This window comes from Oncorhynchus gorbuscha, unplaced genomic scaffold, assembly GCF_021184085.1.
Source record: "Oncorhynchus gorbuscha isolate QuinsamMale2020 ecotype Even-year unplaced genomic scaffold, OgorEven_v1.0 Un_scaffold_346, whole genome shotgun sequence".
In the NCBI taxonomy this organism is placed as follows: Eukaryota; Metazoa; Chordata; class Actinopteri; order Salmoniformes; family Salmonidae; genus Oncorhynchus; species Oncorhynchus gorbuscha.
In genome coordinates, this window is record NW_025745205.1 from 827,975 (window position 1) to 840,812 (window position 12,838).

General features: G+C 44.9%; 1 non-coding gene across 1 annotated transcript; it reads left to right on the top strand.

Annotated features, from left to right (window-relative positions):
• Window positions 1-1,254: 1,254 nt before the first annotated feature.
• On the top strand, window positions 1,255-1,326 carry trnae-cuc. The gene has a single exon. It is a non-coding gene; the product is annotated as a tRNA-Glu (tRNA).
• The last annotated feature ends 11,512 nt before the right edge of the window (window positions 1,327-12,838 follow it).

Here is a 12,838-nt window from a genome sequence, read left to right on the forward strand (position 1 = left end):
CATATGTACCATCTCACACTGGGAACCGATTTGCACTGCAGTGTCCTTCCCAGGTGTTCTAGTGGTGCACCAGACCCTCCTGCAGCAAAGCACCCCCACAACATGATGGTGTTCTGAGCGGGCTCTCGAGGTATGTCGATATAGGACTCGTTTGCCTGTGGATATAGACCATTTTGTACCTGTTTCCTCCAGCATCTTCACAAGGTCCTTTGCTGTTGTTCTGGGATGGATTTGCACTTTTCGACCCAAAGTACGTTCATCTCTAGGAGAGAGAACGCGTCTCCTTCCTGAGCGGTATGACGCCTGCGCCATACCATGGTGTTTATACTTGCGTACTATTGTTTCTACAGATGAGCGAGGTACCTTCAGGCGTTTGGAAATTGCTCCCAAGGAGGAACCAGACTTGTGGAGGTCTACATTTTTTTTTCTGAGGTCTTGGCTGATTTCCTTTGCTTTTCCCATGGAGTCAAGCAAAGAGGCACTGAGTTTGAATGTAGGTCTTGGAATACATCTACAGGTACACCTCCAATTGACTCAAAGGATGTCAATTAGCCTATCAGAAGCTTCTAAAGCCATGACATAATTTTCGGGAATTTTACAAACTGTTTAAAGGCACAGCCAACTCATTGTATGTAAACTTCTGGCCCACTGAATTTGTGATACAGTGAATTATAAGTGAAATAATCCCAATGTAAACAATTGTTGGAAAAATGACTTGTGTCATGCACAAAGTAGATGTCCTAACCGTCTGCCAAAACGATCGTTTGTTAGCAAGAAATGTGGGGAGGGGTTGACAAACAGGTTTTAATGACTCCAGCCTAAGTGGATGGAAACTTACGACTTCAACTATATGTACCATTTCAAACTGGGAAACGAATTGTTAACTGTAGTACCCTTCCCTGGTGGTCTAGTGGTTAGGATTCGGCGCTCTCACCGCTGCGGCCGGGGTTCGATTTCCAGTCAGGGAACTACTCTATTGCTACATGTTTACTTGTACAACCTGTCACAATGAATATAGGTTATCACACATATGTACCAGCTCACACTTGGAACCGATTTGCACTGTCGTACCCTTCCCTGGTGGTCTAGTGGTTAGGATTCGGCGCTCTCACCGCCGCGGCCCGGTTTCGATTCCCGGTCAGGGAACTACTCTTTGCTACATCTTTACTTGTACAACCTGTCACAATGAATATAGAAGGTTATCGCACATATGTACCAGCTCACACTGAGAACCAATTTGCACTGTATTATCCTTCCCTGGTGGTCTAGTGGTTAGGATTCGGCGCTCTCACCGCCGCGGCCCGGGTTCGATTCCCGGTCAGGGAAATAGTCTATGCTCCTTGTTTATTTGTGCAACCTGTCACTATGAATTTAGTAGGTTGTCGCACATATGTACCACTTCAAATTTCAAACCGATTTGCCCTGCAGTGTCCTTCCCAGGTGTTCTAGTGGTGCACCAGACCCTCCTGCAGCAAAGCAACCCCACAACATGATGGTGTTCTTCAGCTTGAAATCCTCCCCCTTTTCCCTCCAAACATAATAATGGTCATTATGGCCAAACAGTTCGATTTTTGTTTCATCAGACCAGAGGACATTTCTCCAAAAACTAGGATCTTTGTCCCCAAACTGTAGTATGGCTTTTTTATGGCGGTTTTGGAGCTGTAGCTTCTTCCTTGCAGAGCGGCCTCTCGGGGTATGTCGATATAGGACTCGTTTGCCTGTGGATATAGACCATTTTGTACCTGTTTCCTCCAGCATCTTCACAAGGTCCTTTGCTGTTGTTCTGGGATGGATTTGCACTTTTCGACCCAAAGTACGTTCATCTCTAGGAGAGAGAACGCGTCTCCTTCCTGAGCGGTATGACGCCTGCGTGGTCCCATGGTGTTTATACTTGCGTACAATTGTTTCTACAGATGAGCGAGGTACCTTCAGGCGTTTGGAAATTGCTCCCAAGGAGGAACCAGACTTGTGGAGGTCTACATTTTTTTCTGAGGTCTTGGCTGATTTCCTTTGCTTTTCCCATGGAGTCAAGCAAAGAGGCACTGAGTTTGAATGTAGGTCTTGGAATACATCTACAGGTACACCTCCAATTGACTCAAAGGATGTCAATTAGCCTATCAGAAGCTTCTAAAGCCATGACATCATTTTCGGGAATTTTACAAACTGATTAAAGGCACAGCCAACTTAGTGTATGTAAACTTCTGGCCCACTGAATTTGTGATACAGTGAATTATAAGTGAAATAATCCCTCTGTAAACAATTGTTGGAAAAATGACTTGTGTCATGCACAAAGTAGATGTCCTAACCGACTGCCAAACTATCTTTTGTTAGCAAGAAATGTGTGGAGGGGTTGACAAACAGGTTTTAATGACTCCAGCCTAAGTGGATGTAAACTTACGACTTCAACTATATGTACCATTTCAAACTGGGAAACGAATTGCACTGTAGTACCCTTCCCTGGTGGTCTAGTGGTTAGGATTCGATTCCCGGTCAGGGAACTGCTCTTTTGCTACATGTTTACGTGTGCAACCTGTCACAATGAATATAGAAGGTTATCGCACATATGTACCAGCTCACACTGGGAACCGATTTGAAATGTTGTACCCTTCCCTGGTGGTCTAGTGCTTAGGATTTGGCACTCTCACAGCTGCTGCCTGGGTTCGATTCCCTGTCAGGGAACTACTCTTTTGCTACATGTTTACTTGTACAACCTGTCACACTGAATATAGAAGGTTATCGCACATATGTACCAGCTCACACTTGGAACCGATTTGCACTGTAGTACCCTTCCCTGGTGCTCTAGTGGTTAGGATTCAGCGCTCTCACCGCCGCGTCCCGGGTTCGATTCCCATTCAGGGAACTACTCTTTTGCTACTGTTTACTTGTGCAACCTGTCACAATGAATATAGAAGGTTATCGCAAATATGTACCAGCTCACACTGGGAACCGATTTGCACTGCAGTGTCCTTCCCAGGTGTTCTAGCGGTGCACCAGACCCTCCTGCAGCAAAGCACCCCCACAACATGATGGTGTTCTTCGGCTTGAAAGCCTCCCCCTTTTCCCTCCAAACATAACAATGGTCATTATGGCCAAACAGTTTGATTTTTGTTTCATCAGACCAGAGGACATTTCTCCAAAAACTAGGATCTTTGTCCCCAAACTGTAGTATGGCTTTTTTATGGCGGTTTTGGAGCAGTAGCTTCTTCCTTGCTGAGCGGCCTCTCGGGGTATGTCGATATAGGACTCGTTTGCCTGTGGATATAGACCATTTTGTACCTGTTTCCTCCAGCATCTTCACAAGGTCCTTTGCTGTTGTTCTGGGATGGATTTGCACTTTTCGACCCAAAGTACGTTCATCTCTAGGAGAGAGAACGCGTCTCCTTCCTGAGCGGTATGACGCCTGCGTGGTCCCATGGTGTTTATACTTGCGTACTATTGTTTCTACAGATGAGCGAGGTACCTTCAGGCATTTGGAAATTGCTCCCAAGGAGGAACCAGACTTGTGGAGATCTACATTTTTTTCTGAGGTTTTGCCTGATTTCCTTTGCTTTTCCCATGGAGTCAAGCAAAGAGGCACTGAGTTTGAAGGTAGGCCTTGAAATACATCTACAGGTACTCCTCCAATTGACTCAAAGGATGTCAATTAGCCTATCAGAAGATTCTAAAGCCATGACATCATTTTCGGGAATTTTACAAACTGTTTAAAGGCACAGCCAACTTAGTGTATGTAAACTCTGGCCCACTGAATTTGTGATACAGTGAATTATAAGTGAAATAATCCCTCTGTAAACAATTGTTGGAAAAATGACTTGTGTCATACACAAAGTAGATGTCCTAACCGACTCCCAAAACTATCGTTTGTTAGCACGAAATGTGTGGAGGGGTTGACAAACAGGTTTTAATGACTCCAGCCTAAGTGGATGGAAACTTACGACTTCAACTATATGTACAATTTCAAACTGGGAAATGAATTGCACAGTAGTACCCTTCCCTGGTGGTCTAGTGGTTTGGATTCGGCGCTCTCACCGCCGCGGCCCTGGTTCGATCCCCGGTCAGGGAACTACTCTTTTCCTACATGTTTACTTGTACAACCTGTCACAATGAATATAGAAGGTTATCGCACATATGTACCAGCTCACACTGAGAACCGATTTGCACTGTATTATCCTTCCCTGGTGGTCTAGTGGTTAGGATTTGGTGCTCTCACCGCCGTGGCCCGGGTTCAATTCCAGGTCAGGGAAATAGTCTATGCTCCTTGTTTACTTGTGCAACCTGTCACTATGAATTTAGTAGGTTGTCGCACATATGTACCACTTCAAATTGCGAACCGATTTGCACTGCAGTGTCCTTCCCAGGTGTTCTAGCGGTGCACCAGACCCTCCTGCAGCAAAGCACCCCCACAACATGATGGTGTTCTTCGGCTTGAAAGCCTCCCCCTTTTCCCTCCAAACATAACAATGGTCATTATGGCCAAACAGTTTGATTTTTGTTTCATCAGACCAGAGGACATTTCTCCAAAAACTAGGATCTTTGTCCCCAAACTGTAGTATGGCTTTTTTATGGCGGTTTTGGAGCAGTAGCTTCTTCCTTGCTGAGCGGCCTCTCGGGGTATGTCGATATAGGACTCGTTTGCCTGTGGATATAGACCATTTTGTACCTGTTTCCTCCAGCATCTTCACAAGGTCCTTTGCTGTTGTTCTGGGATGGATTTGCACTTTTCGACCCAAAGTACGTTCATCTCTAGGAGAGAGAAGGCGTCTCCTTCCTGAGCGGTATGACGCCTGCGTGGTCCCATGGTGTTTATACTTGCGTACTATTGTTTCTACAGATGAGCGAGGTACCTTCAGGCATTTGGAAATTGCTCCCAAGGAGGAACCAGACTTGTGGAGATCTACATTTTTTTCTGAGGTTTTGCCTGATTTCCTTTGCTTTTCCCATGGAGTCAAGCAAAGAGGCACTGAGTTTGAAGGTAGGCCTTGAAATACATCTACAGGTACTCCTCCAATTGACTCAAAGGATGTCAATTAGCCTATCAGAAGATTCTAAAGCCATGACATCATTTTCGGGAATTTTACAAACTGTTTAAAGGCACAGCCAACTTAGTGTATGTAAACTCTGGCCCACTGAATTTGTGATACAGTGAATTATAAGTGAAATAATCCCTCTGTAAACAATTGTTGGAAAAATGACTTGTGTCATGCACAAAGTAGATGTCCTAACCGACTCCCAAAACTATCGTTTGTTAGCAGAAATGTGTGGAGGGGTTGACAAACAGGTTTTAATGACTCCAGCCTAAGTGGATGGAAACTTACGACTTCAACTATATGTACAATTTCAAACTGGGAAACGAATTGCACAGTAGTACCCTTCCCTGGTGGTCTAGTGTTTTGGATTCGGCGCTCTCACCGCTGCGGCCCGGGTTCGATTCCCGGTCAGAGAACCACTCTTTTGCTACATGTTTACTTGTACAACCTGCCACTATGAATTTAGTAGGTTGTCGCACATATGTACCACTTCAAATTGCAAACCGATTTGCCCTGCAGTGTCCTTCCCAGGTGTTCTAGTGGTGCACCAGACCCTCCTGCAGCAAAGCACCCCCACAACATGATGGTGTTCTTCGGCTTGAAAGCCTCCCCCTTTTCCCTCCAAACATAACAATGGTCATTATGGCCAAACAGTTCGATTTTTGTTTCATCAGACCAGAGGACATTTCTCCAAAAACTAGGATCTTTGTCCCCAAACTGTAGTATGGCTTTTTTATGGCGGTTTTGGAGCAGTAGCTTCTTCCTTGCTGAGCGGCCTCTAGGGGTATGTCGATATAGGACTCGTTTGCCTGTGGATATAGACTATTTTGTACCTGTTTCCTCCAGCATCTCCACAAGGTCCTTTGCTGTTGTTCTGGGATGGATTTGCACTTTTCGACCCAAAGTACGTTCATCTCTAGGAGAGATAACGCGTCTCCTTCCTGAGCGGTATGACGCCTGCGTCATACCATGGTGTTTATACTTGCGTACTATTGTTTCTACAGATGAGCGAGGTACCTTCAGGCGTTTGGAAATTGCTCCCAAGGAGGAACCAGACTTGTGGAGGTCTACATTTTTTCTGAGGTCTTGCCTGATTTCCTTTGCTTTTCCCATGGAGTCAAGCAAAGAGGCACTGAGTTTGAAGGTAGGCCTTGAAATACATCTACAGGTACACCTCCAATTGACTCAAAGGATGTCAATTAGCCTATCAGAAGCTTCTAAAGCCATGACATCATTTTCGGGAATTTTACAAACTGTTTAAAGGCACAGCCAACTTATTGTATGTAAACTTCTGGCCCACTGAATTTGTGATACAGTGAATTATAAGTGAAATAATCCCAATGTAAACAATTGTTGGAAAAATGACTTGTGTCATGCACAAAGTAGATGTCCTAACCGTCTGCCAAAACGATCGTTTGTTAGCAAGAAATGTGTGGAGGGGTTGACAAACAGGTTTTAATGACTCCAGCCTAAGTGGATGGAAACTTACGACTTCAACTATATGTACCATTTCAAACTGGGAAACGAATTGCACTGTAGTACCCTTCCCTGGTGGTCTAGTGGTTAGGATTCGATTCCCGGTCAGGGAACTGCTCTTTTGCTACATGTTTACTTGCGCAACCTGTCACAATGAATATAGAAGGTTATCGCACATATGTACCAGCTCACACTGGGAACCGATTTGCACTGCAGTGTCCTTCCCAGGTGTTCTAGTGGTGCACCAGACCCTCCTGCAGCAAAGCACCCCCACAACATGATGGTGTTCTTCGGCTTGAAAGCCTCCCCTTTTCCCTCCGAACATAACAATGGTCATTATGGCCAAACAGTTTGATTTTTGTTTCATCAGACCAGAGGACATTTCTCCAAAAACTAGGATCTTTGTCCCCAAACTGTAGTATGGCTTTTTATGGCGGTTTTGGAGCAGTAGCTTCTTCCTTGCTGAGCGGCCTCTCGGGGTATGTCGTTATAGGACTCGTTTGCCTGTGGATATAGACCATTTTGTACCTGTTTCCTCCAGCATCTTCACAAGGTCCTTTGCTGTTGTTCTGGGATGGATTTGCACTTTTCGACCCAAAGTACGTTCATCTCTAGGAGAGAGAACGCGTCTCCTTCCTGAGCGGTATGACGCCTGCGTGGTCCCATGGTGTTTATACTTGCGTACTATTGTTTCTACAGATGAGCGAGGTACCTTCAGGCGTTTGGAAATTGCTCCCAAGGAGGAACCAGACTTGTGGAGGTCTACATTTTTTTCTGAGGTCTTGCCTGATTTCCTTTGCTTTTCCCATGGAGTCAAGCAAAGAGGCACTGAGTTTGAAGGTAGGCCTTGAAATACATCTACAGGTACACCTCCAATTGACTCAAAGGATGTCAATTAGCCTATCAGAAACTTCTAAAGCCATGACATCATTTTCGGGAATTTTACAAACTGTTTAAAGGCACAGCCAACTTAGTGTATGTAAACTTCTGGCCCACTGAATTTGTGATACAGTGAATTATAAGTGAAATAATCCCTCTGTAAACAATTGTTGGATATATTACTTGTGTCATGCACAAAGTAGATGTCCTAACCGACTGCCAAAACTATCGTTTGTTAGCAAGAAATGTGTGGAGGGGTTGACAAACAGGTTTTAATGACTCCAGCCTAAGTGGATGGAAACTTACGACTTCAACTATATGTACCATTTCAAACTGGGAAACGAATTACACTGTAGTACCCTTCCCTGGTGGTCTAGTGGTTAGGATTTGGCGCTCTCACCGCCGTGTCCCGGGTTTGATTCCTGGTCAGGGAACTACTCTTTTGCTACATGTTTACTTGCGCAACCTGTCACAATGAATATAGAAGGTTATCGCACATATGTACCAGCTCACACTGGGAACCGATTTGCACTGCAGTGTCCTTCCCAGGTGTTCTAGTGGTGCACCAGACCCTCCTGCAGCAAAGCACCCCCACAACATGATGGTGTTCTTCGGCTTGAAAGCCTCCCCCTTTTCCCTCCGAACATAACAATGGTCATTATGGCCAAACAGTTTGATTTTTGTTTCATCAGACCAGAGGACATTTCTCCAAAAACTAGGATCTTTGTCCCCAAACTGTAGTATGGCTTTTTTATGGCGGTTTTGGAGCAGTAGCTTCTTCCTTGCTGAGCGGCCTCTCGGGGTATGTCGATATAGGACTCGTTTGCCTGTGGATATAGACCATTTTGTACCTGTTTCCTCCAGCATCTTCACAAGGTCCTTTGCTGTTGTTCTGGGATGGATTTGCACTTTTCGACCCAAAGTACGTTCATCTCTAGGAGAGAGAACGCGTCTCCTTCCTGAGCGGTATGACGCCTGCCTGGTCCCATGGTGTTTATACTTGCGTACTATTGTTTCTACAGATACATTTACATTTACATTTAAGTCATTTAGCAGACGCTCTTATCCAGAGCGACTTACAAATTGGTGCATTCACCTTATGACATCCAGTGGAACAGCCACTTTACAATAGTGCATCTAAATCTTTTGGGGGTGAGAAGGATTACTTATCCTGTCCTAGGTATTCCTTAAAGAGATGGGGTTTCAGGTGTCTCCGGAAGGTGGTGATTGACTCCGCTGTCCAGATGAGCGAGGTACCTTCAGGCGTTTGGAAATTGCTCCCAAGGAGAAACCAGACTTGTGGAGGTCTACATTTTTTCTGAGGTCTTGGCTGATTTCCTTTGCTTTTCCCATGGAGTCAAGCAAAGAGGCACTGAGTTTGAAGGTAGGCCTTGAAATACATCTACAGGTACACCTCCAATTGACTCAAAGGATGTCAATTAGCCTATCAGAAACTTCTAAAGCCATGACATCATTTTCGGGAATTTTACAAACTGTTTAAAGGCACAGCCAACTTAGTGTATGTAAACTTCTGGCCCACTGAATTTGTGATACAGTGAATTATAAGTGAAATAATCCCTCTGTAAACAATTGTTGGATATATTACTTGTGTCATGCACAAAGTAGATGTCCTAACCGACTGCCAAAACTATCGTTTGTTAGCAAGAAATGTGTGGAGGGGTTGACAAACAGGTTTTAATGACTCCAGCCTAAGTGGATGGAAACTTACGACTTCAACTATATGTACCATTTCAAACTGGGAAACGAATTACACTGTAGTACCCTTCCCTGGTGGTCTAGTGGTTAGGATTTGGCGCTCTCACCGCCGTGTCCCGGGTTTGATTCCTGGTCAGGGAACTACTCTTTTGCTACATGTTTACTTGAACAACCTGTCACAATGAATACAGAAGGTTATCGCACATATGTACCAGCTCACACTTGGAACCGATTTGCACTGTAGTACCCTTCCCTGGTGGTCTAGTGGTTAGGATTCGGTGCTCTCACCGCCGCTGCCCGGGTTCGATTCCCGGTCAGGGAACTACTCTTTTGCTACATGTTTACTTGTGCAACCTGTCACAATGAATATAGAAGGTTATCGCACATATGTACCAGCTCACACTGGGAACCGATTTGCACTGTGGTACCCTTCCCTGGTGGTCTAGTGGTTAGGATTCGGTGCAAAAACTAGGTTATTGCAAAAACTAGGATCTTTGTCCCCAAACTGTAGTATGGCTTTTTTATGGCGGTTTTGGAGCAGTAGCTTCTTCCTTGCTGAGCGGCCTCTCGGGGTATGTCGTTATAGGACTCGTTTGCCTGTGGATATAGACCATTTTGTACCTGTTTCCTCCAGCATCTTCACAAGGTCCTTTGCTGTTGTTCTGGGATGGATTTGCACTTTTCGACCCAAAGTACGTTCATCTCTAGGAGAGAGAACGCGTCTCCTTCCTGAGCGGTATGATGCCTGCGTGGTCCCATGGTGTTTATACTTGCGTACTAGAGATGGGGTTTCAGGTGTCTCCGGAAGGTGTTTCTACAGATGAGCGAGGTACCTTCAGGCGTTTGGAAATTGCTCCCAAGGAGGAACCAGACTTGTGGAGGTCTACATTTTTTTCTGAGGTCTTGCCTGATTTCCTTTGCTTTTCCCATGGAGTCAAGCAAAGAGGCACTGAGTTTGAAGGTAGGCCTTGAAATACATCTACAGGTACACCTCCAATTGACTCAAAGGATGTCAATTAGCCTATCAGAAACTTCTAAAGCCATGACATCATTTTCGGGAATTTTACAAACTGTTTAAAGGCACAGCCAACTTAGTGTATGTAAACTTCTGGCCCACTGAATTTGTGATACAGTGAATTATAAGTGAAATAATCCCTCTGTAAACAATTGTTGGATATATTACTTGTGTCATGCACAAAGTAGATGTCCTAACCGACTGCCAAAACTATCGTTTGTTAGCAAGAAATGTGTGGAGGGGTTGACAAACAGGTTTTAATGACTCCAGCCTAAGTGGATGGAAACTTACGACTTCAACTATATGTACCATTTCAAACTGGGAAACGAATTACACTGTAGTACCCTTCCCTGGTGGTCTAGTGGTTAGGATTTGGCGCTCTCACCGCCGTGTCCCGGGTTTGATTCCTGGTCAGGGAACTACTCTTTTGCTACATGTTTACTTGCGCAACCTGTCACAATGAATATAGAAGGTTATCGCACATATGTACCAGCTCACACTGGGAACCGATTTGCACTGCAGTGTCCTTCCCAGGTGTTCTAGTGGTGCACCAGACCCTCCTGCAGCAAAGCACCCCCACAACATGATGGTGTTCTTCGGCTTGAAAGCCTCCCCCTTTTCCCTCCGAACATAACAATGGTCATTATGGCCAAACAGTTTGATTTTGTTTCATCAGACCAGAGGACATTTCTCCAAAAACTAGGATCTTTGTCCCCAAACTGTAGTATGGCTTTTTTATGGCGGTTTTGGAGCAGTAGCTTCTTCCTTGCTGAGCGGCCTCTCGGGGTATGTCGATATAGGACTCGTTTGCCTGTGGATATAGACCATTTTGTACCTGTTTCCTCCAGCATCTTCACAAGGTCCTTTGCTGTTGTTCTGGGATGGATTTGCACTTTTTTCGACCCAAAGTACGTTCATCTCTAGGAGAGAGAACGCGTCTCCTTCCTGAGCGGTATGACGCCTGCCTGGTCCCATGGTGTTTATACTTGCGTACTATTGTTTCTACAGATACATTTACATTTACATTTAAGTCATTTAGCAGACGCTCTTATCCAGAGCGACTTACAAATTGGTGCATTCACCTTATGACATCCAGTGGAACAGCCACTTTACAATAGTGCATCTAAATCTTTTAGGGGGTGAGAAGGATTACTTATCCTGTCCTAGGTATTCCTTAAAGAGATGGGGTTTCAGGTGTCTCCGGAAGGTGGTGATTGACTCCGCTGTCCAGATGAGCGAGGTACCTTCAGGCGTTTGGAAATTGCTCCCAAGGAGAAACCAGACTTGTGGAGGTCTACAAATTTTTTTCTGAGGTCTTGCTGATTTCCTTTGCTTTTCCCATGGAGTCAAGCAAAGAGGCACTGAGTTTGAAGGTAGGCCTTGAAATACATCTACAGGTACACCTCCAATTGACTCAAAGGATGTCAATTAGCCTATCAGAAACTTCTAAAGCCATGACATCATTTTCGGGAATTTTACAAACTGTTTAAAGGCACAGCCAACTTAGTGTATGTAAACTTCTGGCCCACTGAATTTGTGATACAGTGAATTATAAGTGAAATAATCCCTCTGTAAACAATTGTTGGATATATTACTTGTGTCATGCACAAAGTAGATGTCCTAACCGACTGCCAAAACTATCGTTTGTTAGCAAGAAATGTGTGGAGGGGTTGACAAACAGGTTTTAATGACTCCAGCCTAAGTGGATGGAAACTTACGACTTCAACTATATGTACCATTTCAAACTGGGAAACGAATTACACTGTAGTACCCTTCCCTGGTGGTCTAGTGGTTAGGATTTGGCGCTCTCACCGCCGTGTCCCGGGTTTGATTCCTGGTCAGGGAACTACTCTTTTGCTACATGTTTACTTGAACAACCTGTCACAATGAATACAGAAGGTTATCGCACATATGTACCAGCTCACACTTGGAACCGATTTGCACTGTAGTACCCTTCCCTGGTGGTCTAGTGGTTAGGATTCGGTGCTCTCACCGCCGCTGCCCGGGTTCGATTCCCGGTCAGGGAACTACTCTTTTGCTACATGTTTACTTGTGCAACCTGTCACAATGAATATAGAAGGTTATCGCACATATGTACCAGCTCACACTGGGAACCGATTTGCACTGTGGTACCCTTCCCTGGTGGTCTAGTGGTTAGGATTCGGTGCAAAAACTAGGTTATTGCAAAAACTAGGATCTTTGTCCCCAAACTGTAGTATGGCTTTTTTATGGCGGTTTTGGAGCAGTAGCTTCTTCCTTGCTGAGCGGCCTCTCGGGGTATGTCGTTATAGGACTCGTTTGCCTGTGGATATAGACCATTTTGTACCTGTTTCCTCCAGCATCTTCACAAGGTCCTTTGCTGTTGTTCTGGGATGGATTTGCACTTTTCGACCCAAAGTACGTTCATCTCTAGGAGAGAGAACGCGTCTCCTTCCTGAGCGGTATGACGCCTGCGTGGTCCCATGGTGTTTATACTTGCGTACTATTGTTTCTACAGATGAGCGAGGTACCTTCAGGCGTTTGGAAATTGCTCCCAAGGAGGAACCAGACTTGTGGAGGTCTACATTTTTTTCTGAGGTCTTGCCTGATTTCCTTTGCTTTTCCCATGGAGTCAAGCAAAGAGGCACTGAGTTTGAAGGTAGGCCTTGAAATACATCTACAGGTACACCTCCAATTGACTCAAAGGATGTCAATTAGCCTATCAGAAACTTCTAAAGCCATGACATCA